Genomic DNA, 23,639 nt, shown 5'->3' on the forward strand with positions numbered 1-23,639 from the left:
TGCATCTCGTTCCAAGCTCGCACATCCTCTGGATGAAAGACGTTAAACTTGAATATTCCACCGTCCACTCTAAAGCTTTGATCTCGAGTTGTCGTCTTGCCCAACCTGAGGAGAAAAGCCTGCAGGAATTCGCCTTGCCTGCAGCCCTCATAATTTCGTATTCATCTAAGTATCTCCTCTCATTCTCCTACGCTTCACTGACAGAATTTCAAAAATGTACCATTTGGGGGGGGGGGGGGCTCGTCCGGGATTTGAACCCGGGCCCTCTCGCATGCTTGCAAAATCAGACCCAAAGCGAGAATCATACCACTAGACCAACGAGCCCATTCAATATTTATGCCTTTCAATTACTCAATCTCCTTCCTCAACGCATCTGGTGGTAATTTTACCACCAAATTAGATCAAAGAGCAAAGACCAGTACAGCACACTACAGGCCCTTCGGCCCACGATGCTATGCCCACCTATGTAAACTATTCTGCCATCAATATAACCATTCCCTTCTACACAGCCCACAATCTGCTATTTTCACTGCAGCCACCTGTCTATCCAAGTATTTTTTGATGCCTCTGTTGTGTCAGCCACGACCAGCACCCCAACAGTGTGTTCCGAGAACCCACCACACTGTTCAAAATAAAAACAACTTACCTCTCACCTAAACTTTCCTCCACACATCTTCAACGCATGTCCTTTCGTATTGGCCGCTGTCACCCTGGGGAAAAGGTGTTGTTGTCCACACTGTGTCTCCTGTTTTCAGAAGGCATTTGATAAGGTCCCACATAGAAGATTGGTAGGTAAAATCAAAGCTCAGGGCATCGGGGGGAAGGCATTGACATGGATAGAAAACTGGTTGGCAGATAGAAAGTAAAGGGTAGCGGTGAATGGGTGTTTCTCGGAATGGCAGGTGGTGACGAGTGGGGTGCCACAGGGCTCGGTATTGGGACCACAGCTGTTTACCATTTACGTTAACGATTTGGATAAAGGCATGAAAAATAACATCAGCGAATTTACTGATGATACTAAGCTGTGTGGCAGTGTGACATGTGATGAGGATGTTAGGAGAATTCAGGGTGACTTGGATAGGCTGGGTGAGTGGGCAGATGCTTGGCAGATGGTGTTTAATGTGAATAAGTGTGAGGTTATCCACTTTGGGAGTAAACAGAAAGGCAGATTATTATCTGAACGGTGTAGAGTTGGGTAAGGGAGAAATACAAAGAGATCTCGGAGTCCTTGTTCATCAGTGACTGAAGGTGAATGAGCAAATGCAGCAGACAGTGAAGAAGGCTAATGGAATGTTGGCCTTTATTACAAAGGGAATTGAGTACAAGAGCAAGGAAATCCTCTTACATTTGTACAGAGCCCTGGTGAGTCCACACCTGGAGTATTGTGTAGAGTTTTGGTCTCCAGGGTTAAGGAAGGACATCCTGGCTGTAGAGGAAGTCCAGTGTAGATTCACGAGGTTAATTCCTGGGATATCTGGACTGTCTTATGCAGAAAGGTTAGAGAGACTGGGCTTTACACGCTGGAATTAAGGAGATTGAGAGGGGATCTTATTGAAACATATAAGAATATTAAGGGAATGGACAAGATAGAGGCAGGAATTATGTTCCGGATGCTGGGAGAGTCCGGTACCAGAGGGCATAGTTTGAGAGTAAGGGGTGTGTCATTTAGGACAGAGTTAAGGAGGTTTCTTCTCCCAGAGAGTTGTGAGGGTCTGGAATGCACTGCCTCGGAAGGTAGTGGAGGCCAGTTCTCTGGGTGCTTTCAAGAAGGAGCTAGATAGGTTATGTTATGGATAGGGGAATCAAGGGATTATGGGGACAAGGCAGGAACAGGGCATTGATAGTGATTGATCAGCCATGATCTCAAAATGGCGGTGCAGGCTCGAAGGGCCGAACGGTCTACTTCTGCACCTATTGTCTACTGTCCTATACACCTGCATCACGCTCTGCAGCTTTGAAGAGAAATGCTCCAGCTCGTTCAGCCTTCCCTCACAAGACGTGCTCTAATCCAGGGAACATCCCACTGAACGTCCTCTGCACCTGAAGGCATTTTAAACGTTTTTCCCACCCCTCCCCCCAGACAGTTATTCCGATCAATCATTCTATGAAACACCACCACTCCTCTCCGAAGTGCCCTCTATCTATCACCACAGCACAATTTAAATACTGTAAACCACATTTCTATCAAATTGTTTACATTGTAAATACATGCTGGTGTCTGTGTTATTTATGTACATTCTGTTCTATATCCATACTGTAATAGACAATAGACAATAGGTGCAGAAGTAGACCACTCGGCCCCTCGAGTCTGCACCGCCATTCTGAGATCATGGCTGATCATTCACTATCAATACCCAGTCCCTGCCTTGTCCCCATATCCCTTGATTCCCCTATCCATCAGATATCTATCCAGCTCCTTCTTGAAAGCATCCAGAGAATTGGCCTCCACCGTCCTCCGAGGCAGTGCATTCCACACCTCCACAACTCTCTGGGAGAAGAAGCTCTTCCTCAACTCTGTTTTAAATAACTGACCTCTTATTCTCAATCCATGCCCTCTGGTACTGGACTCTCCCAACATCTGGAACATATTTCCTGCCTCAATCCTATCAAATCCTTTAATTATCTTAAACGTTTCAATCAGATCCCCTCTCAATCTCCTCAATTCCAGCGTGTACAAGCCCAATCTCTCCAATCTCTCTGCGTAAGACAGCCCTGCCATCCCAGGAATCAACCTAGTGAATCTACGCTGCACTTCCTCAACTGCCAGAATGTCCTTCCTTAAACCTGGAGACCAAAACTGTACACAATATTCCAGGTGTGTTCTCACCAGGGCCCTGTACAAATGCAAAAGGACATCCTTGCTCTTGTATTCAATTCCCCTTGTAATAAAGGCCAACATTCCATTTGCCCTCTTCACTGCCTGTTGCACTTGCTCATTCACCTTCAATGACTGGTGAACTAGGACTCCTAGGTCTCTTTGCATTTCTCCCTTACCTAACTCGACACCGTTCAGACAATACTCTGCCCTCTTGTTCCTGCTTCCAAAGTGGATAACTTCACATTTATTCACATTGAATGACATCTGCCAAGTATTTGCCCACTCACTCAGCCTATCCAAGTCTCCCTGTATTCTCCTAACGTCCTCTTCACATGTCACACTGCCACCCAGTTTAGTATCGTCAGCAAACTTGCTGATATAGTTTTCAATGCCCTCATCTAAATCATTGACATAAATCGTAAAGAGCTGTGGTCCCAATACAGAGCCCTGTGGTACCCCACTAGTCACCTCCAGCCAGTCTGAGAAACACCCATTCACTGCTACCCTTTGCTTTCTATCTGCCAACCAGTTTTCTATCCATGTTGAAACCCTGCCCCCAATACCATGAGCTCTGATTTTACTCACCAATCTCCTATGTGGCACCTTATCGAATGCCTTCTGAAAATCTAGGTACACAACATCTACTGGCTTACCCTCATCTAACATCCTTGTTACACCCTTAAAAAACTCCAACAGATTAGTCAAGCATGATTTGCCCTTGGTAAATCCATGCTGGCTCGGCCTAATCCTATTTCTGCCATCTAGATGTGCCACTATTTCGTCCTTAATAATGGACTCAAGCATCTTCCCCACGACTGACGTTAGGCTAACAGGGCGATAGTTCTCCGTTTTCTCCTTCCCTCCCTTCTTGAAAAGTGGGACAACATTAGCCACTCTCCAATCTTCAGGAACTGATCCTGAATCTAAGGAACATTGGAAAATGATTACCAATGCATCCGCAATTTCCTGAGCCACCTCTTTTAGAACCCTCGGATGCAGACCATCTGGACCCGGGATTTATTAGCCTTCAGTCCTACCAGTCTACTCATCACAGTTTCTTTCCTAATGTCAATCTGTCTCAATTCCTCTGATATCTTATGACCCTGGCCCATCCATACATCTGGGAGATTGCTTGTGTCCTCCCTGGTGAAGACAGATCTAAAGTATGCATTAAATTCTGTTGCCATTTCCCTGTTTCCCATAACAATTTCTCCCAATTCATTCTTCAAGGGGCCAACATTGTTCTTAACTATCTTCTTTCTCTTCACATAGCTAAAAAAGCTTTTGCTATCCACTTTTATATTCCTGGCTAGACTGAGCTCATACCTGATTTTTTTCTCTCCGTATTGCTTTTTTAGTTAAGATCTGCTGTTCCTTAAAACTTTCCCAATCATCTGTATTCCCACTCATCTTAGCCCTGTCATACTTCTTTTTCTTTAATGCTATACTGTGGCCCCTTCCCCCTCTTTGAATCCTTCCTTCTCATTGGAATGAACTGCATTTGCATCTTTTGTATTATGCCCAAGAATATCTGCCACTGCTGATCCACTGTTTTTCCTGCCAGGGCATCCGCCCATTTAACTTTGGCCAGCTCATCCCTCATGGCTCCGTAGTCTCCTTTATTTAATTGCAACACTGACACCTCTGATCTGCCCCTATCCCTCTCAAATTGTAGATAAAAACTTATCATGTTATGATCACTACTTCCTAATGGCTCCTTTACTTCAAGATCACTTATCAATTCCTGTTCATTACACATCACCAAGTCCAAAATAGCCTCGTTCCTGGTTGGCTCAAGCACAAGCTGTTCCAAAGATACATCCCTTAGACACTCCACAAACTCCCTATCCTGGGGTCCAGCACCTACCTGATTCTCCCAGTCCACCTGCATGTTGAAATCTCCCATAACAACTGCATTACCTTTAGCACATGCCAATGTTAACTCCCTAATCAACTTGTACCCAATATCCACGCTACTGTTTGGGGGCCTGTACACAACACCCATTAGGGTCTTTTTACCCTGACTGTTCCTCAGCTCAATCCACACAGACTCTACTTCCCCTGTTCCCAAGTCACCTCTTGCTAAGGACTGAATCTCATTCCTCACCAACAGGGCCACCCCACCCCCTCTTCCCATATTTCTGTCTCTACGATAGCACGTATACCCTGGTACACTCAATTCCCAGGCCTGATCCCCTTGCAGCCATGTCTCCGTTATCCCAACAATATCGTAGTTCCCCATTTTCATCTGAGCTTCAAGCTCATCTGTCTTATTTCTGACACTACGCGCATTCAAGTATAGAATTCTTAGCCCATTCCTCCTCTCTTTGCTTAAAACACTGTCTACTGTACCTAACCGAGCTCCTTGAACTTCCATCGGGCAAATTGCACCCTGAATTTTGATGACCTTCTCAAGATCACCCAAACCTTGTACACATTTAACCCCATGCACCTTCTGACCAACCCTCTGGATCTGGATCCCTGCCCCCTGCACATCTAGTTTAAACCCCCCCCCCCGAGCAGCACTGGCAAATTCTCCTGCAAGAATGTTAGTACCCCTCCGGTTCAGATGTAGACCATCCCTTCGAAACAGATCCCAATGTCCCTGGAACAAAGACCAATTATCCAAAAACCTGAACCCTTCCTTCCTGCACCATGCTCTCAGCCTCGTATTAATGTGCATAATCATTCTATTCTTCGCCTCACTCGCACGTGGCACAGGTAGCAATCCCGAGATTGTCACCCTGGAGGTCCTGCCTTTCAGCTTCACTCCTAACTCCCTGTACTCTCTAAGCAGGACCCCCTCACTCACCTTACCTACATCATTGGTCCCCACATGGACCACTACATCTGGGTTCATGCCCTCACTCTCAAGAATAGCCTGCACCCGATCTGAGATGTCCCGGACCCTGGCACCAGGGAGGCAACATACCATCCGAGACTCCCGATCTGCCCCACAAAATCTCCTATCTGCCCCCCTAACTATAGAGTCCCCTAAAACTATCGCTCTCTTCTTTTCCCTCCTCCCCTTTCTAGTTGAGGGTTCAACCTCTGTGCCAGAGGCAGGACCACTACAACTCATTCCTGGTAGGTCATCCCCATCAACAGTATCCAGTACGGTATACTTATTGTTAATGGGAATGGCCGCAGGGGTGCTCTGCTCTCTCTGCCTGCTCCCCCTGCCTCTCTGGACCGTCACCCATCTGCCTACTTCTTGGTTTTTTGGTGTGACTACCTCCTGATAACTCCTATCTATCTCTGCCTCCACCTCCCGAATGATCCGTAGTCCATCCAGCTCCTGCTCCAACTCCCGAACTCGGTCTGATAGGAGCTGCAGCTGGACGCACCTTTTGCAGGTGTGGTCATCAGGGACAATTTATATAATTGTTTACGCTTTATCACCAGTAAGTGTTGTTTTTGTTGCATGCCATCCCAACACACCACGTTAGCTTACGAATATGCGTAAATGTATCTTGGAAAATGTTGATCCCTGATTTCTGATGTTTCCTATAACGGGACGAGCTGTACTGAACACAATACTCAAGTGCGTTCTAACCAGAGTCTGACAGTTACATTACCTCACGGCACTTGACCTCAATCTCTCACCAATGAAGGTCAGTGCAGCACGTGACTTCAGAACCACCCTCTCAACCTGCACCGTTTGTATAACATGGGTCTAGTGTTGATTGGGTGTAAATTATAATTGTCCCCATTACCGGTGAGAACCAACGGTTAATTCTTCCCTTCTGCTCTATCCAGCGGGTGTTTAGAAGAATGCACAGTCTACTTAGACAAACGTGGAAAACGAACAGTGGGGGAACTGGAGAGAGGAGAATGGTTAATAGAGAATGGTCAACGCTGGGGGTCGAGATATACAATATGCATTTTCTCTGCAGTGTAAGGCGGCCAGCACCTCATCTTTTGCAACGGGCGTATGGTTCAAGGCAGCACCGTCTTCTTCCCTAAATGTCCTCGTTTTCATATATCCTCCATGCTAAATTCAGGTGGGAAGTATTCGTCTTACACCTCACCCATTCCTTCCGGCTCCACACAGATGGCTGGACAGATCCACTCACCCCTTGATCATGCATTTCCCGCAATATATGTATACAATCCCGGAGGATTCTCTTCTGCCTTTCCTGATAGATCGGTGCAGTGCCCTCTTTTTACACTATATTCATATAATCCTGGAGGATTTTCCTCTGCCTTTCCTGATTGATCGGTGCCTTGCCCTCTTTTTGACCTCCTGATTTTCCTGTTCAGTGTCCTGTGCTTCTTACACTCGCTGAAGGATTCACTTGGTCCCGACTGCCTCAGCCTGACAGTGTCTCCTTTTAAACACAGGAGATTCTGTACTATCAGACGAAAACATCGACTGTTTGCTTTCCCTTTCCCTGCATGCCGTCAGACCTGCTGAGTTTCTTCAGCGCTTAGTATTTGTTACTACGCCTCCTTTATCCTGACCGGGGTCTCAATATCTCTCGTCAGCCAATGCTCCGTACTCTGACCAACTTTGCCCATCACTCTGGTTGGAACACGCTCTACCTGAACTCCAGATGTTGCACCTTCAAAACCAGATGTCTATTTACCAGAAAATAAAATCAGCCGGTTCTCAACCATAAACCCCGGCAAAACCCTGGCTAATCGCTCTCAAATTGGCCCCACACTAAATTAACACCTTAAATTGCAGAACATCCCTAACTTTCTGCAGAGCTATTTTCAGCCTGGTGGAATTATGGTCACTGGTTGCAAAATGGTCCCTTATTGACTCTTCAAGGCATTTTTCCTTAAAGATAAAAGATAAAGATTAGCGTTATTTGTCACATATCATACAGCAACTATTAGTGGGAAGTCAGAGGATTGGGAAGCTGTTAAAAACCAACAGAAAACAGCTGAAGAGATAAAAAATGAAATACGAAGGTCAGCCGGCTGATAATATCAAAGATAATACAAAATGTGTTTTATTTTCAGATATAAACAAAGTTACAGAGAGGCGAGAGTGTATAATGGACCACTATACACTGGAGAGGTAGAAATGGGGAAACAATGAAATGGCAGACAAACTTAATAACTATCAGGCACCAGTACTCCCTGTGGAGGAGACTAGCAGAATGCCAGAAATCCGAGAGAATTTGGGGACAGAAATGAATAAGGTTTCCATTACTAAGGTGGAGCTACTTGGGAAGTTGAAGGTTCTGAAGTTAGACAAGTCACCCGGACCTAATGGACTACACCCCAGATTTCTGAAAGAGGTAGCTGAAGGGATTGTGGAGACAGTAGTAATGATCGCTCAAGAATCGCCCTTAACCTATGACCTCTAGTTCCAACCTCTTTGGAAAAGTCCTGCTTGCACTAACACTGTCTATACCCCTCATAATTATGTACAACCTAGTTTGCTCTTATTCCGTGGGTTCGCAGTTTCTTTGTCAAACAACGGGGTTACATTTGCCACACACTGCTTGGCGGGTACGTCTCCAGACGGCAGAGAAATTTTGGAAGATGGTCATCTACTGAAATATTATTTTCCACGCTCACTACCTTTTTCAATGTAGAGAGTATGACTACTAACATTTGTTAGTATTTGTCCTGAATGTCAGTAACACAGGAACAAAAGAATATGGGTTAGGAGTTGGCCACCTGCTTCCAAACACTTCCCACCCACTCCATTTATATCCTGACCCGAATCCCGCATGGATCAGAGTCAAGGAGCACTGCAGAATAGAAGCAGGCCCTTCGGCCCATCTACTGCATTCTGACTATTTCCATCTAGCCGATCCAAAAACATAGCCTTCCAAATCCTCTCCCCCATTCAAACTTCCCTTAATTGTTACAATTCAACTTGCATCTCACTCCACTCTCACGATACCCTCTGAGCGAAGACGTTCCCCCAAAGACTCCGCTTGAATATATAACTTTTCATATTCAACCTGTGACTTCGAGTTGTCAATCTGAGGGGAATACCCTGCTGACGTCGACGTTATCTATATCCCTCATAATTTCGTTTACCACTAAACATCTTCACTCATTCTCCTGTGCTTCACTGAATGAAGTCCTAAAACGTATTATTCAGAGGGGCTCGTCCGGGATTTGAACCGGGAACTTCTCGCATGCCCGCAAATTCAGGCTCTAAGCGAGAATTATACCACTAGACCAACGAGACCATTCAATGTTTCTGATAATAAAATTGATACCTTTCACTTTCTCAACCTCTTTCCTCAACACATCTGGGAGGTATTTTGTGTCTGACCTTGGAAGACAGGACCAAAGTAGAACAAAGAACAAAGACCTTGTCCATCACACTAGCGGCCCTTCAGACCACCATGTTTTCTCCACCTATGTAAACCTACTTTCCCTACTCTTCCCTCCAACACAGGCCATAACCCAACAATTTAACGCTCACCTAAGTGTCTTTTCATCATCAAATATGGCTCTTTCCTTCCCGCAATTCCGTGAGATCATTTCCATCGGCACTGCCGGGACAACAGCGCCACCCCAGAATTCTCACTGCTTGTTGTTATATCCAGGCATTGATGCTATAAACCACGCATATGGTCCTTCTGTACACTCAAACTGAGATGTAGCTATTTTTTTTTGCTCTGAATGCAATATTAACTCCTGAAGACAAATTGCTTTAAGCTGACGTTCTGGGTAAGATGCTGACAGCACTTAACATTCTACTTTCAAGAGACGCACAATCTCACTTTTATCACAACTCCCACCTGTATTGATGTCAGCCTTATTTCCATCTCTATTGATTACTTATTTGTTGAGAGATACAGCACAGCAACAGCCAATGAGTTTGCACCACCCAATTACACACATGTGACCAGTTACCCTACTGACCCGCACGTCTCCGGGATGTGGGAGGAAACCGGGACACCTTGAGGAAGCTCGCGTTGGGAATGTACAAACTTACAGACAGCGGAATTGAACCCGGGTCACTAGTGCTGTAAAACATTACACCAGCTGCTATGTATCGTGCCAACACCAAGGGCTGTCAGTGCTTTTCATGGGTTACCACTGAGAGATATTATTTAGCCTGAGGTGGATAAAATCCTCAGGGCCACACTGTTTACCTTCGAAAGGTGGAAAAGTAAGGAAGAAATTGAGGGAACCCTTGCAGAAATTGTTACGTCACCTTGTAATGCCCTGGGGGTTAACTGTATTTCTACAGTGTTGTACCAGATGGGGTATCTGAGGTATAAAATCTACTAGCATTTCTTTTAGATGGTTTTGCGCATGGAAAACCACATCTGAAAAAAAATCTATTGGAACTTTTTTTTGATCAAAAGGGTATGAGGGCAGAGCCACATTCAGGGCTCATCTGGGAGGTTGGATTGAATGGGATCCAGGGAGAGATGGCTTGGTGGATGCATAACTGGCTCGATGCTCGGACACAAAGGGTGAAGGTTGAATGTGTTTTTCTCGGACTGGAGGCCCATGACTAGTTGTGTGCCATAGGGATGGACGTTGGGTTCTTTGCTCTTCATTATTTATTATCTGAAGAATGTAAACGTCGTGTTTGGTAAAAGGCTTCACATGATACTCAAGGAGGTGGCATTGTAAACACAAGAGACTATTGATTCTGGAAATCCAGAGCCACACACACAAAATGCTGGAGGAAGTCAGGTGGTCAGGCAGCATCTACGGAAATGGATAAATAGTCAAAGTTTCAGGCCGAGACCCTTCTTTAGGACTGGGAATGAAAGGGAAAGATGTCAGAATAAATAGGTGGAGGAAGGGAAGGAGGACTAGCAGGAAGATGGGTGAAGCCAATTGGGTGAGAAGGGTTAAGGGCTTGAGAAGAAGGAATGTCTACCTGGAGGAGTGAGGATGAGAGGGGTTTCAGTCGGGTAGCTGGGGTCTATCTACTCACCGGTGTCCCTGGCAGGACTGAGATTTGAGAGGGTGAGTGTGTGGGCGAGGGCTGAATATGTGAAGGTGATGGGATGAGGCTGTGGTTCAGGGTATTCAAGACCTCCAGGGATATGGACAGGAGAGAATTGGGGAGGAGAGAGTTTAACAGTGGGGAGAAGAGAGGGCAGAAGACCACATGCAGGGACTTATAGAGGGATGAGGTCCGGGCTCCATGCTGATGGGCTCCCACTACTCCCTTGCCCCTTGATCCTCAGAACCTACCCAACGAGTTCTGCCAAGGGACCGGAGGAGATCAGTGCCTCCGATCCCAGCTCCAGGGCCTTTCTCACCGACCTCTCTCTTCCTTCTCACTTCTCTCCACCATCTCCCTTCCCCCCTCATAGAACTGTGGTGTGACATGGGCAGGACTGGTAGCTCAATATTTGAGGATTCAGATGTTTCATTCACTTTAGAAAGGGATACACAAAGGAAAGACAGGTGTGAAATGTCTAAATGTTTCTGTAACATTACTGTCAGAGTGTTCCAGGTTGCTGTCATTCTCTTTGTCAAAGAACTTGCTTTGAAAATGTTCCATTAAATTTCCTACTCTCATCTTCAATCTTTGCCCTCTGGTGTTTGACATCTCTACCCTAGGAGAGAAACTTTGATCATCTACCCTATCTCTGCCGGTCATTATTTTACAATCTTCTATCAGATCTCTCCAGGGAGAACTATTATATTGAACTTATAGAATCAACATAGAGTTGGTTAGATGGATTCAAAACTGACAGAGACAGGAAGCAGAGGGTGTTGGTTGAAGTTTGTTTCTCTGAATGGAGGCCAGTCACTAGTGGAGTGCCGCAGGGATCGGTGACAAGACCCTTGTTAGTTGTTATTTATGGAAACAATTTGGATGTAAATACAGAAGACTGGATCTGTTACGAGACACACCCAACCATGCCAGTCTCTGGAGTTTAGACTCTCTAACTCTCCACAGTATGGATGGCTGGTGCCACTCTTTAAAGATTCAGGTAATTGGCAGTTGTGTTTCTAAGCCATGAATTTAGCATTTAAAGAGCACCTAAACAGGCCTCAGTGCTCAATCGAAAATTCAACTAAAGACATCATCTAGCGTTTGGTTTTGTGTTCAGTTCTCGTTCCAGTTTCAGACCACGTCTCGATCCTGAAGTCAGATACTCCAGTATCTGGGTCCAAACCATCCTTCGTCAAAGTCTCTCCTCACAGGATCAGTACGTCTACGGGTGACACAAAAGCACAAAGTCTTGTTCATAGTGAAGAGGGCTATGGTAGACTACCATGAGAGTATAAGATATAGGAGCAGAATTAGGCCATTGGGCCCATCGAGTTTGTTCCACTATTTCATCATAGGTGATCTATTTCCCCCAGTCTCCTGCCTTCTCCCCATATCCTTTCATAGCCTGACCAATCAGAAATCTATTAACATCCACATTGATTATACAAATCTGCCCGTGGCATAGAAATCCATCACTCTCAGGCTAAAGAAAATCTTCCACAATTCTGTTCTGAAAGGACACCCCTCTATTCTGAGGCTGTCTCCTCTGGTCTTAGACACTCCTTAGAGTTGAAACATCCTCTCCACATGCACTCTATCAAGGCCTTTCACTATTTAGATAGCTAGATAGATACTTGATAGATAGATGATAGGTTTCAACGAGTTCACCCCTCACTCTTCCGAATTCCAGTGAATAAAGACCTAGATCCATTAAAAGCACTTCATATGACAAAACTTTAACAGATTTGTCAGGCAAGATTTCCCTTAACAGAAGCCATGCTGACTTTGACTTACCTTATCATTAGTTGCCAAGTATCACCAAACCTCATCCTTAATAGTAGACACCAACACTTTCCCAACCACTGAGGTTAGGCTAACTGGCCTATAATTTCCTTTCTTTTGCCTTCCTCCTTTCTTAAAGAGTGGACTGACAGTCTTCCAGGACCATGCCATAATCAAGTGATTATTGAAATATCATGACCAATACATCCGTTGTCTCTTCAGTAATCTCTCTCCAGACTCTGGGATGTAGTCCATCTGGTCCAGGGGACTTATCCATCTTAAGACCTTTGAGTATGCCTAGCACATTCCCTTTGTAATAGCATTGGCACCCACACCTGCTCGCTGACACACTGCTAGTGTCTTCCTCAGTAAAGACAGATGCAAAGCACCCATTAATTTTGTCTGCCATTACTTTGTGCCCCATTACTACCTCACTAGCATAATTTTCCAGTGGTCTAATATCAACTTTCACTCCCCTTTAACTCCTTATATAACTGAAAATAACTTTTAGTATCCTGCTTTATATTATTGGCTAGCCTGCCCTCATATTTTATCTTTTCCCTTCCAATACCCAGGTTGTGTCTGATGCTGAGCAGGGTTCATGGTTCATTGTGCAAAGTTCATGGTGAGCAGGAACTGTGGGCTATCATCAGTGACAGGAACAGTGAGTAATTCTGCAGCTGACAGCAAGGTTCATCACCTCCCTGGTGTCAGGGTCAGGGACGTCTTCAATCATAGAACAGTACAGCATGTAAACAGGCCTTTTGGCTCCTCAATGTCATGCCGGACCAAGTTATTTAGTAATCAAATGCCAACCCAACTGATTCCTTCTGCCTACACAATGACCATCTCTTCCATTTTCCTCACATTCATGTACCTATCTGAACATCTCTTAAAAGTTTCTGATGTTTCTGCCTCCACTACCAACCTAGGCAGAACATTCCAGACACTCATCACTCTCTGTGCAAAAAAACTTACTCCTCACCACTTACTCCTGTGAAATGACCCCTTCTCACCTTAAATGCATGCCCTCTGCTATTAGACGTTTCAACCCTCGGGAAAAGGTTTCTGCGTCTGCCCTGTCTATGCCTCAAAAAATCTTAACCTCTATCAGATCTCCCTTCTGCCTCTTCATTCCAGAGAAAACAACCCTACTTTGCTCAGCCTCTTGTAATAGACATGCACTCCAATCCAGGCAACATCCTGGTAAACCTCTTCTGCACCCTCTCCAAAGCCTCATCTTTCCAATAATGAGATGCCCAGAACTGTATACAATACTCCAGACACGGCCTAAAGAAAGTTTAATAAATCTTCATCATACCTTCCTTGTACAGATCCCTGTGGAACATTAAGAATCATAAATCTTGAGCTAGAATATCTAGAATAACCGGGTCTTCAATGGAGAATCCAGTTCTGAATCCAAACAGAAAATTCACCATGGAAACAAGGAAATTATAGGCAGGTAAGTACATCAGTGATGGGAAGTTTATTGGAAAGTATCCTAAGGGACCGGGTATATGAGTATTTGGATAGACATGGACTTATTCGGGATGGTCAGCATGGCTCTGTGCTTCGTAGGTTAGATTGAGTTTTTCAAGAAAATTACCAGGAAAGTTGATTAAGACAAGATATTGGATGTTGTCTACGTGGACTTTAGCAAGGCATTTGACAAGGTACGGCATAGGAGGTTGGTCAATAAGGTTCAATCGCTTGGCATTTGACATTAGAGAGTAAATTGGATGAGACATTGGCTTTGTGGGAGAAACCAGAGAGCGTCAGTAAATAGTCAACTCTCTGACTGGAGGCCTGTGACGAGTGGATGTCAGGGATCGGTGCTGGATCCATTGTTGGTCATCTATATCAATTATCTGTGTGATAACATGGTTTACCAGATCAGAAAATTTGCGGTTAACACCAAGTTTGGGAGTGTAGTGGACAGCGAGGAAGATTATCACAGTTTGCAGAGAGTGACAACGGAGAGGGGGTGTTGCTGAGGCTCACTGGGGCCTCCAATGGCAACGGATCCCACTCCTACTGTGTGCAAAATTGAGGCGTTTAGATGCAAACACACTTTTCCACTGAGGTTCCGTGTGATTACAACTAGAGGTGATGGGTTCAAGGTGAAAGGAGAAATCGATCCTCTCAGTAAATTTCAATTTCCTGGCCCTGACCGCCTCATCTTCACCATGGATGTTCAGTCCCTGAATACGTCTATCCTCCATCAAGAAGGCCTCAAAACCCTCAGTTTCCTTCTTGACAAAAGAACCACTTAATCCCCCTCCATCACCACCCTCCTCCATCTGGCAGCGCTGGTCCTCCCTGGGAACAATTTTTCCTTCATCTCCTCCCACTTATTCCAAACTCAAGATATAGTCATGGGCACTCGGGTTGGCCCCAGCCAGGCCTGCCTCTTCGCTGGCTACTTAGATCAATCCATGTTTGAAACCATCCCCAGTTACACTCCCCCACTCTTCCTCCGCTACATTGACCACTGCATTGGCACTGCTTCATGTATCCGTGCTGAGCTCGTCAATTTTATCAACTTTTCCGCTAACTTCCACCCTGTCCGTAAATTCACTAGGTTCATCTCCGATACCTCCCTCTCCATTCTCGATCTCTCTGTCTCCATCTCTGGAGACAAACTGAAAACTGAGATCTTTTATAAACCTAGAGATTCCCACAGTTGTCTCAACAATACCTCTTCCCACCCTATCTCATGTAAAAATGCTAATCCCTTTTCTCAATTTCCTCATTTTTGCCGCATCTGTTCCCAGCACGTGGTTTTCCATTCCAGGACATCAGAGGTGTCCTCCTCCTTTAAAGAATGGGGTTTCCCTCCCTCTGCTATTGATGCTGCCCTCACCTGCATCTCCTCCATTTCCCCTACATCCACACTCACACAATCTTCTCGCCACCTTAATAGTGAGAGAGTTCTTCTTGTCCTGTCCGACCACCCCACCATGCTCTGCACCCAACAAGTTCTTCTCTACAACCTCTGCAATCTCCAACGGGATCGTAACTCAGAACAAATTTCCCCACCCCCACCTCCCCATCTCTTTGTTTCGTTGGGATCTCTTTGTCCACGTTTCCCTTGTCCATTCGACCCTTCCCACTAATCTCCCTCCCTCATTCTCCCCGCAAATGGTCTGAGTGCTACACCTGCCCATACACCTCCTCCTTCACCTCCATTCAGGGCCTCAGACAGTCCTCCTAGGTGAGGTAACACTTCACCTGAGTATCAGCTTCTATTGTGTCCGGTGCTCCCGGTTTGGCCTCCTCTACATTGGTGAGGCCCGGTCTGAATTGTGGGACTGCCTCATCGGACCTCCACACCATCTGCCACAAGCGGCACTTCCCAGTGGCCAAACAATTTAATTCCTATTCCCATTCCCATTCCAATGTGTCAATCCTTGATCTCCTCTTGTGCCAAGATGAGCCTGCCCTCAGGGTCAAGGAACAACAACGTATATTCCGTCTGGGGAGCCTCGAACCTGAAGGCATGAATATCGATTTCTCCTTCCAGTGAACAAATTCACCCCCCCCACCCCATGCCCTTCACCTATTCGCCACCCTTACCTCTTATTCGCCTTTATTCCCAGCCTGGTGGATTAACACCCACTCCTTTGGCCTAATACACTGAGACCCTTCTCTTTTGGCCGCAGACATTAACACCCTCCTCTTTCGTCCCCGTACATTACCACTCTCCTCTTTTGCCCCTGTACATTACTACCCTCCTCTTCCATCCCCATACATTACCACCCTCCTCTTCCATCCCCGGACATTACCACCCTCCTCTTCTGCCCCCGTACATTACCACCCTCCTCTTTCGTCCCCGTACATTAACACCCTGCTCCTTTGACCCTGGACGTTAACACCCTGCTTTTTAAATTAACGCCTCCTCTTCCAGACCGAGTTCCCAGGTGTAGGGAACTGGCTGGGATGCCAGATGTGGACGGATTCCAGGTTGTGTGGGAGGAGGGGAGGGAGAGGGCTCAATCCCGAGTTCCCGGAGATCATCAAAACCCAGTGGAAGTAGCTGAGGATCCAAGATCTGGCGCCATCCAAGCCCTACGCCTGCAGGGGAGATGGGATCCTCCACTGAACTAGGGGAGTGTCGAGCTGGAGGGGGTGCTAAGGCTCACTGCCGGCTCCCCTGGAGAAAGCAGAGCTGGTGGAGAGAGGGAGAGGTGGAGAGGACAGGAGAAGAACAGGGGAGGAGGGGTGGAGAGATGGAGTGGAGAGGTGAAAAGATGGAGAGAAGCTGGAGAGAGAGTTGGAGTAAATAATGGGGAAGGGAAAGATGGAGTGAGGATGGGATCTGGAGACAAAAGGATGGGAGAATAAGATTAAGTGAAGATAGAGGAATGAGGAGGAGGGAAGATGGTGTATGAATGGGAGAGAAAAAATGTTATGAGAAAGGATAGTGATTGAGAAAATGAAAGAGAAATATATAGTGAAGGTTAGACTGTTTTCCAAGGGTGGAATTGACTAATACCGGGGGGACAGATCAAGTGAAGAGACAGATACTGGTTTCCCAGGGTGGAAGTGACTAATACCAGGTTGTATAGATCGAGTGAAGAGACAGAGAACAACACACACAAAATGATGGTGGAACGCAGCAGGCCAGGCATCATTCATAGGAAGAAGCGCTGTCGACATTTTGGGCCAAGACCCTTCGTCAGGACTAACTGAAAGGAAAGATAGTAAGAGATTTGAAAGTAGTGGGGGGGGGGGGAGGGGGAAATGCGAAATGATAAGAGAAGACAGGACAGGGTGGGATGAAGCTAAGAGCTGGAAAGGTGATTGGCGAAAGTGATACAGAGCTGGAGAAGGGAAAGGATCATGGGACGGGAGGCCTCAGGAGAAAGAAAGGAGGGGGGGGGGAAGCACCAGAGGGAGATCGAGAACAGGCAAACAACTAAATATGTCAGGGATGGGGTAAGAAGGGGAGGAGGGGCATTAACGGAAGTTAGAGAAGTCAATGTTCATGCCATCAGGTTGGAGGCTACCCAGCCACTATACAAGGTGTTGTTCCTCCAACCTGAGTTGGGATTCATTTTGACAATAGAGGAGGCCATGGATAGACATATCAGAATGGGAATGGGACGTGGAATTAAAATGTGTGGCCTCTTTTGGAAGAAGACAGCGAGGCTTTGAGAGGAAGTGCGGCGGCGGCCATTTTCAAATTGCTTCTCAGATCGGAGTTCTGAGAGGCAGGACTGCGCAGGCGTGTGAAGGAGGCCTGGGAAGGAGGGAAGATATAAAAAGAACGCAGCCTTAAACAACGGGCAGCTTCGTTTACGGGCAGCGGAGTGAGCCGGGAGCAGAGTGTAGGGCTTGGGCTCAGAGGGCTTAGGCGGAAGAGGGCACAGTAGGCTTATCTTTTAGTTCTCCTTGTTAGTTTCAGTTATTCAGGAAGTATGAGTGTGAGGGCAGCTTGTTGTTCTCGGTGTTGGATGTGGGAGATCCTGGAGTCTCCGAGCCTCCCGGACATCCACATCTGCGCCAGGTGACCAAGGGACCAAGTTAGGGAACTGGAGCTGCAGCTTGATGACCTTCGCCTGGTCAGGGAGAGTGAGGAGGTGATAGAGAGGAGTTACAGGCATGTGGTCACTCCGGGGCCACGGGAGGCAGATAGGTGGGTCACGGTCAGGAAGGGGAAGAGGCAGGTACTAGAGAGTACCCCAGTGGCTGTACCCCTTGAAAATAAGTACTCATGTTTGAGTACTGTTGGGGGGGGACAGCCTACCTGGAGGAAGTGACAGTGGCCGGGCCTCCGGCTCAGAGGACGGCCCTGTAGCTCAGAAGGGTAGGGATAGAAGAAAGAGGACCATAGTAATAGGGGACTCGATAGTCAGGGGTTCAGACAGGTGGTTCTGTGGAGGTGATCGGGAGTCCCGGATGGTAGTTTGCCTCCCTGGTGCCAGGGTTCGGGACGTTTCTGATCGCGTCCAAGATATCCTGAAGCGGGAGGGTGAGGAGCCAGAGGTCGTGGTACATGTAGGTACCAATGACATAGGTAGGAAAGGGGAAGAGGTCCTGAAACGAGAGTATAGGGAGTTAGGAAGGCAGTTAAAAAGAAGGACCGCAAAGGTAGTAATCTCGGGATTACTGCCTGTGCCATGCGACAGTGAGAGTAGGAATGGAATTAGGTGGAGGATGAATGCGTGGCTGAGGGATTGGAGCAGGGGGCAGGGATTCAAGTTTCTGGATCATTGGGACCTCTTCTGGGGCAGGCGTGACCTGTTCAAGAAGGACGGGTTACACTTGAATCCTGGGGTGACCAATATCCTAGCGGGGAGGTTTGCTAAGGCTACAGGGCAGACTTTAAACTAGTAAGATGGGGGGGGGGGGGGGCGGGAATCAATTTGAGAAAACTATGGGAGAGGAGGTTAGTTCACCAGTGGAGCAAGTAAGTAGACAGTGTGTGAGGGAGGAAAGGCAGGTGATGAAGAAGGGATGGGCTCAGCCCGAAGATGTAGGGGAGAAGAAAGAAAAGGATAATAAATTTGAATGCATTGTTAGGGATGAAAAGAGAGGAGGAGGTGGAGAGTATCTTAAATGTATCTATTTTAATGCTAGGAGCATTGTAAGAAAGGTAGATGAGCTTAAAGCGTGGATTGATACCTGGAATTATGATGTTGTAGCTATTAGTGAAACATGGTTGCAGGAAGGGTGTGATTGGCAACTAAATATTCCTGGATTTAGTTGCTTCAGGTGTGATAGAGTAGGAGGGGCCAGAGGAGGAGGTGTTGCATTGCTTGTCCGAGAAAATCTTATGGCAGTGCTTTGGAAGAGAGCTCCTCTAGGGAGACTATTTGGGTGGAATTGAGGAATGGGAAAGGTGTAGTAACACTGATGAGAGTGTATTATAGGCCACCTAATGGGGAGCATGAGTTGGAAGAGCAAATGTGTAAGGAGATAGCAGATATTTGTAGTAAACACAAGGTGGTGATTGTGGGAGATTTTAATTTTCCACATGTAGATTGGGAAGCTCATTCTGTAAAAGGGCTGGATGGCTTAGAGTTTGTTAAATGTGTGCAGGATTGTTTTTTGCAACAATACATAGAAGTACCGACTAGAGATGGGGCAGTGTTGGATCTCCTGTTAGAGAATGCGATAGGTCAGCTGACAGATGTATGTGTTGGGGAGCACTTCGGGTCCAGTGATCACAATAGCATTAGCTTCAATATAATTATGGAGAAGGGCAGGACTGGACCTAGAGTTGAGATTTTTGATTGGAGAAAGGCTAACTTTGAGGAGCTGCGAAGGGATTTAGAGAGAGTGGATTGGGTCAAGTTGTTTTATGGGAAGGATGTAATAGAGAAATGGAGGTAATTTAAGGGTGAAATTATGAGGGTACAGAATCTTTATGTTCCTGTTAGGTTGAAAGGAAAGGTTAAAGGTTTGAAAGCACCATGGTTTTCAAGGGATATTAGAAACTTGGTTCGGAAAAAGAGGGATGTCTACAATAGATATAGGCAGCATGGAGTAAAGGAATTGCTTGAGGAATATAAAGAATGTAAAAGGAATCTTAAGAAAGAGATTAGAAAAGCTAAAAGAAGATACGAGGTTGGTTTGGCAAATAAGGTGAAAGCAAATCTGAAAGGTTTCTACAGTTATATTAAAAGCAAGAGGATAGTGAGGGATAAAATTGGTCCCTTAGAGAATCAGGGTGGTCAGCTATGTGTGCAGCCGAGGGAGATGGGAGAGATTTTGAACGATTTCTTCTCTTCGGTATTCACTAAGGAGAAGGATATTGAATTGTGTAAGGTGTGGGAAACAAGTAAGGAAGTTATGGAACCTATGACAATTAAAGAGGTGGAAGTACTGGCGCTTTTAAGAAATTTAAAAGTGGATAAATTTCCGGGTCCTGACAGGATATTCCCCAGGACCTTGAGGGAAGTTTGTGTAGAGATAGCAGGAGTTCTGATGGAGATCTTTCAGATGTCATTAGAAACAGGGATTGTGCCGGAGGATTGGCGTATTGCTCATGTGGTTCCATTGTTTAAAAAGGGTTCCAGAAGTAAGCCTAGCAATTATAGACCTGTCAGTTTGACATCAGTGGTGGGTAAATTAATGGAAAGTATTCTTAGAGATAGTATTTATAATTATCTGAATAGACAGGATCTGATTAGGAGCAGCCAGCATGGATTTGTGAGTGGAAGGTCATGTTTGACAAACCTTACTGAATTTTTTGAAGAAGTTACGAGGAATGTTGGCGAGGGTAAGGCAGTGGATGTAGTCTATATGGACTTCAGCAAGGCCTTTGACAAAGTTCCACATGGAAGGTTAGTTAAGAAGGTTCAGTCGTTAGGTATTAATGCTGGAGTAATAAAATGGATTCAACAGTGGCTAGGTGGGAGATGCCAGAGAGTAGTGGTGGATAATTGTTTATCGGGATGGAGGCAGGTGACTAGCGGGGTGCCTCAGGGATCTGTTTTGGGCCCAATGTTGTTTGTAATATACATAAATGATCTGGATGATGGGGTGGTAAATTGGATTAGTAAGGATACTGATGATACTAAGGTAGGAGGTGTTGTGGATAATGAGGTGGGTTTTCAAAGCTTGCAGGGAGATTTATGCCAGTTAGAAGAATGGGCTGAACGTTGGCAGATGGAGTTTAATGCTGAGAAGTGTGACGTTCTACATTTTGGCAGGAATAATCCAAATAGAACATACAGGGTAATTGGTAGGGCATTGAGGAATGCAGTGGAACAGAGAGATCTAGGAATAACAGTGCATAGTTCCCTGAAGGTGGAGTCTCATGTAGATAGGGTGGTGAAGAAGGCTTTTGGAATGCTGGCCTTTATAAATCAGAGCATTGAGTACAGAAGTTGGGATGTAATGTTAAAATTGTACAAGGCATTGGTAAGGCCAAATTTGGAATATTGTGTACAGTTCTGGTCACCGAATTATAGGAAAGATATCAATAAATTAGGGAGAGTGCAGAGGTGATTTACTAGGTTGTTACCTGGGTTTCAGCACTTAAGTTACAGAGAAAGGTTGAACAAGTTAGGTCTCTATTCATTGGAGCGTAGAAGGTTGAGGGGGGATTTGATCGAGGTATTTAAAATTTTGAGAGGGATAGATAGAGTTGACGTGAATAAGCTGTTTCCATTGAGAGTAGGGGAGATTCAAACGAGAGGACATGATTTGAGAGTTAGGGGGCAGAAGTTTAAGGGAAACACGAGGGGGTATTTCTTTACTCAGAGGGTGATAGCTGTGTGGAAGAGCTTCCTGTAGAAGTAGTAGAGGCCAGTTCAGTTGTGTCATTTAAGGTAAAATTGGATAGGTATATGGACAGGAAAGGAGTGTTGGCTTATGGGCTGAGTGCGGGTAGGTGGGAATAGGTGAGATTAAGAGTTCGGCACGGACTAGGAGGGCTGAGATGGCCTGTTTCCATGCTGTGATTGTTATATGGTTATATGGTTAAATATTGGTGAGACCCGACGCAGACTGGGAGACGGTTTCGCTGAACACTTACTTTTGGTCCGCCAGAAAAACCAGGATCTCCCAGTGGCCACATATTTTAATTCCACGTCCCATTCCCATTCTCTATATATGCTGCCTGGCCTGCTGTGTTCCACCGGCATTTTGTCTGTGTTGTTGTTTGAATTTCCAGCATCTGTGTTTGAAGAGACAGAGACTGTTTTCGCAGGGTGGAAGTGACCAATACAGGAGGGAAAAAATCGAGTGAAAAGACAGAGAACGTTTTCCTGGGGTGGAAGTGATTAAGACTAGGGGGTACAGATCGAGTGAAGAGACAGAGACTGTTTTCCCAGGGTGGAAGTCATTAACACCAGGGCGTATAGATGGAGTGAAGAGACAGTGGCTTTTTTCCAAGGGAGGGAGTGACTAATACCAGGGGATTTCGATCGAGTGAAGAGACAGAGAATGTTTTCCGAGGGGGGAAGTGACTAATACCAGGGTGTCTAGATTGAGTGAAGAGACAGAGACTGTTTTCCCAAGCTGGAAGTAACTAATACAAGGGTTTATAGATTGAGTGAAGAGACACAGACAATTTTACCAGTGTGGAAGTGACTAATACCAGGAGGTTTTGATCCAGTGAAGAGACAGATAATATTTTCCCAGTGTGGAAGTGACTAATAACTGTGGATATAGATAGAGTGAACATTCAGTGACTGATGTCCCAGAGTGGAAGTGACTAATAACAGGGGGTCTAGATCCAGTGAAGAGAGAGAGTGTTTTCCCAGAATGGAAGTGACTAATACCTGGGGGTATAGATCGAGTGAAGAGACAGAGACTGTTTTCACAGGCCGGAAGTGGCTAATACAATAATCTAATATAGATCGAGTGATGATGCAGAGACTGTTTTTCCAGGGTGGAAGTGACTAATACCATCAGGCACAAAATCGACTGAAGAGACATTGACTGTTTTCCCAAGGTGGAAGTGACTAATACCAGCGATATAGATCGAGTGAAGAGACAGACTGTTTTCCCAGGGTGGAACTGAGTACTACCAAGGAGGAAAGATCCAGTGAAGAGACAAAGACCGTTATCCCAGGGTGGAAGTGACTAATACCAGGGTGTATAGATCGACTGAAGAGACAGACTGTTTTCCCAGGGTGGAAGTGAATACTACCAAGGAGGAAAGATCAAGTGAAGAGACAAAGACTGTTATCGCAGGGTGGAAGTGACTAATACCAGGGAGCATAGATCGAGTGAAGAGACAGAGAAAGTTTTCCCAGTGTGGAACTGACTAATACCAGGGGGTTTTGATCCAGTGAAGAGACAGATAATATGTTCACAGTGTGGAAGTGACTAATAACGTTGGATATAGATGGAGTGAACATACAGTGACTGTTTCCCAGGGTGGAAGCGACTAGTAGCAGGGTGTATAGATCGAGTGAAGAGACAGAGATAGGTTTCCCAGGGTGGAAGTGACTAATACCAGGGGATACAGATCCAGTGAACAGAGAGACTGTTTTCCCAGGGTGGAAGTGACTACCGCCAGGGAGGAAAGAACGAGTGCAGATACAGAGACTGTTTTTACGGGGGGGTGGGGGGGGAGAGAATACTGCCAGGTTGTATAGATTGAGTGAAGAGACAGACACTGTTTTCCCAGGGTGGAAGTGACTAATAACAGGGAGGAAAGATCGAGTGCAGAGACAGAGACTGTTTTTC

The 23,639-nt window shown here is 45.8% G+C and overlaps 1 non-coding gene across 1 annotated transcript; it reads right to left on the reverse strand.

The window, feature by feature from the left end:
- Positions 1 to 236: 236 nt before the first annotated feature.
- Positions 237 to 324, reverse strand: trnap-ugg (transfer RNA proline (anticodon UGG)). The gene is given in 2 exon segments: positions 237 to 272; positions 289 to 324. It is a non-coding gene; the product is annotated as a tRNA-Pro (tRNA).
- Positions 325 to 23,639: the final 23,315 nt, after the last annotated feature.

Source organism: Hypanus sabinus, chromosome 32, assembly GCF_030144855.1.
Source record: "Hypanus sabinus isolate sHypSab1 chromosome 32, sHypSab1.hap1, whole genome shotgun sequence".
Lineage (NCBI taxonomy): Eukaryota > Metazoa > Chordata > Chondrichthyes > Myliobatiformes > Dasyatidae > Hypanus > Hypanus sabinus.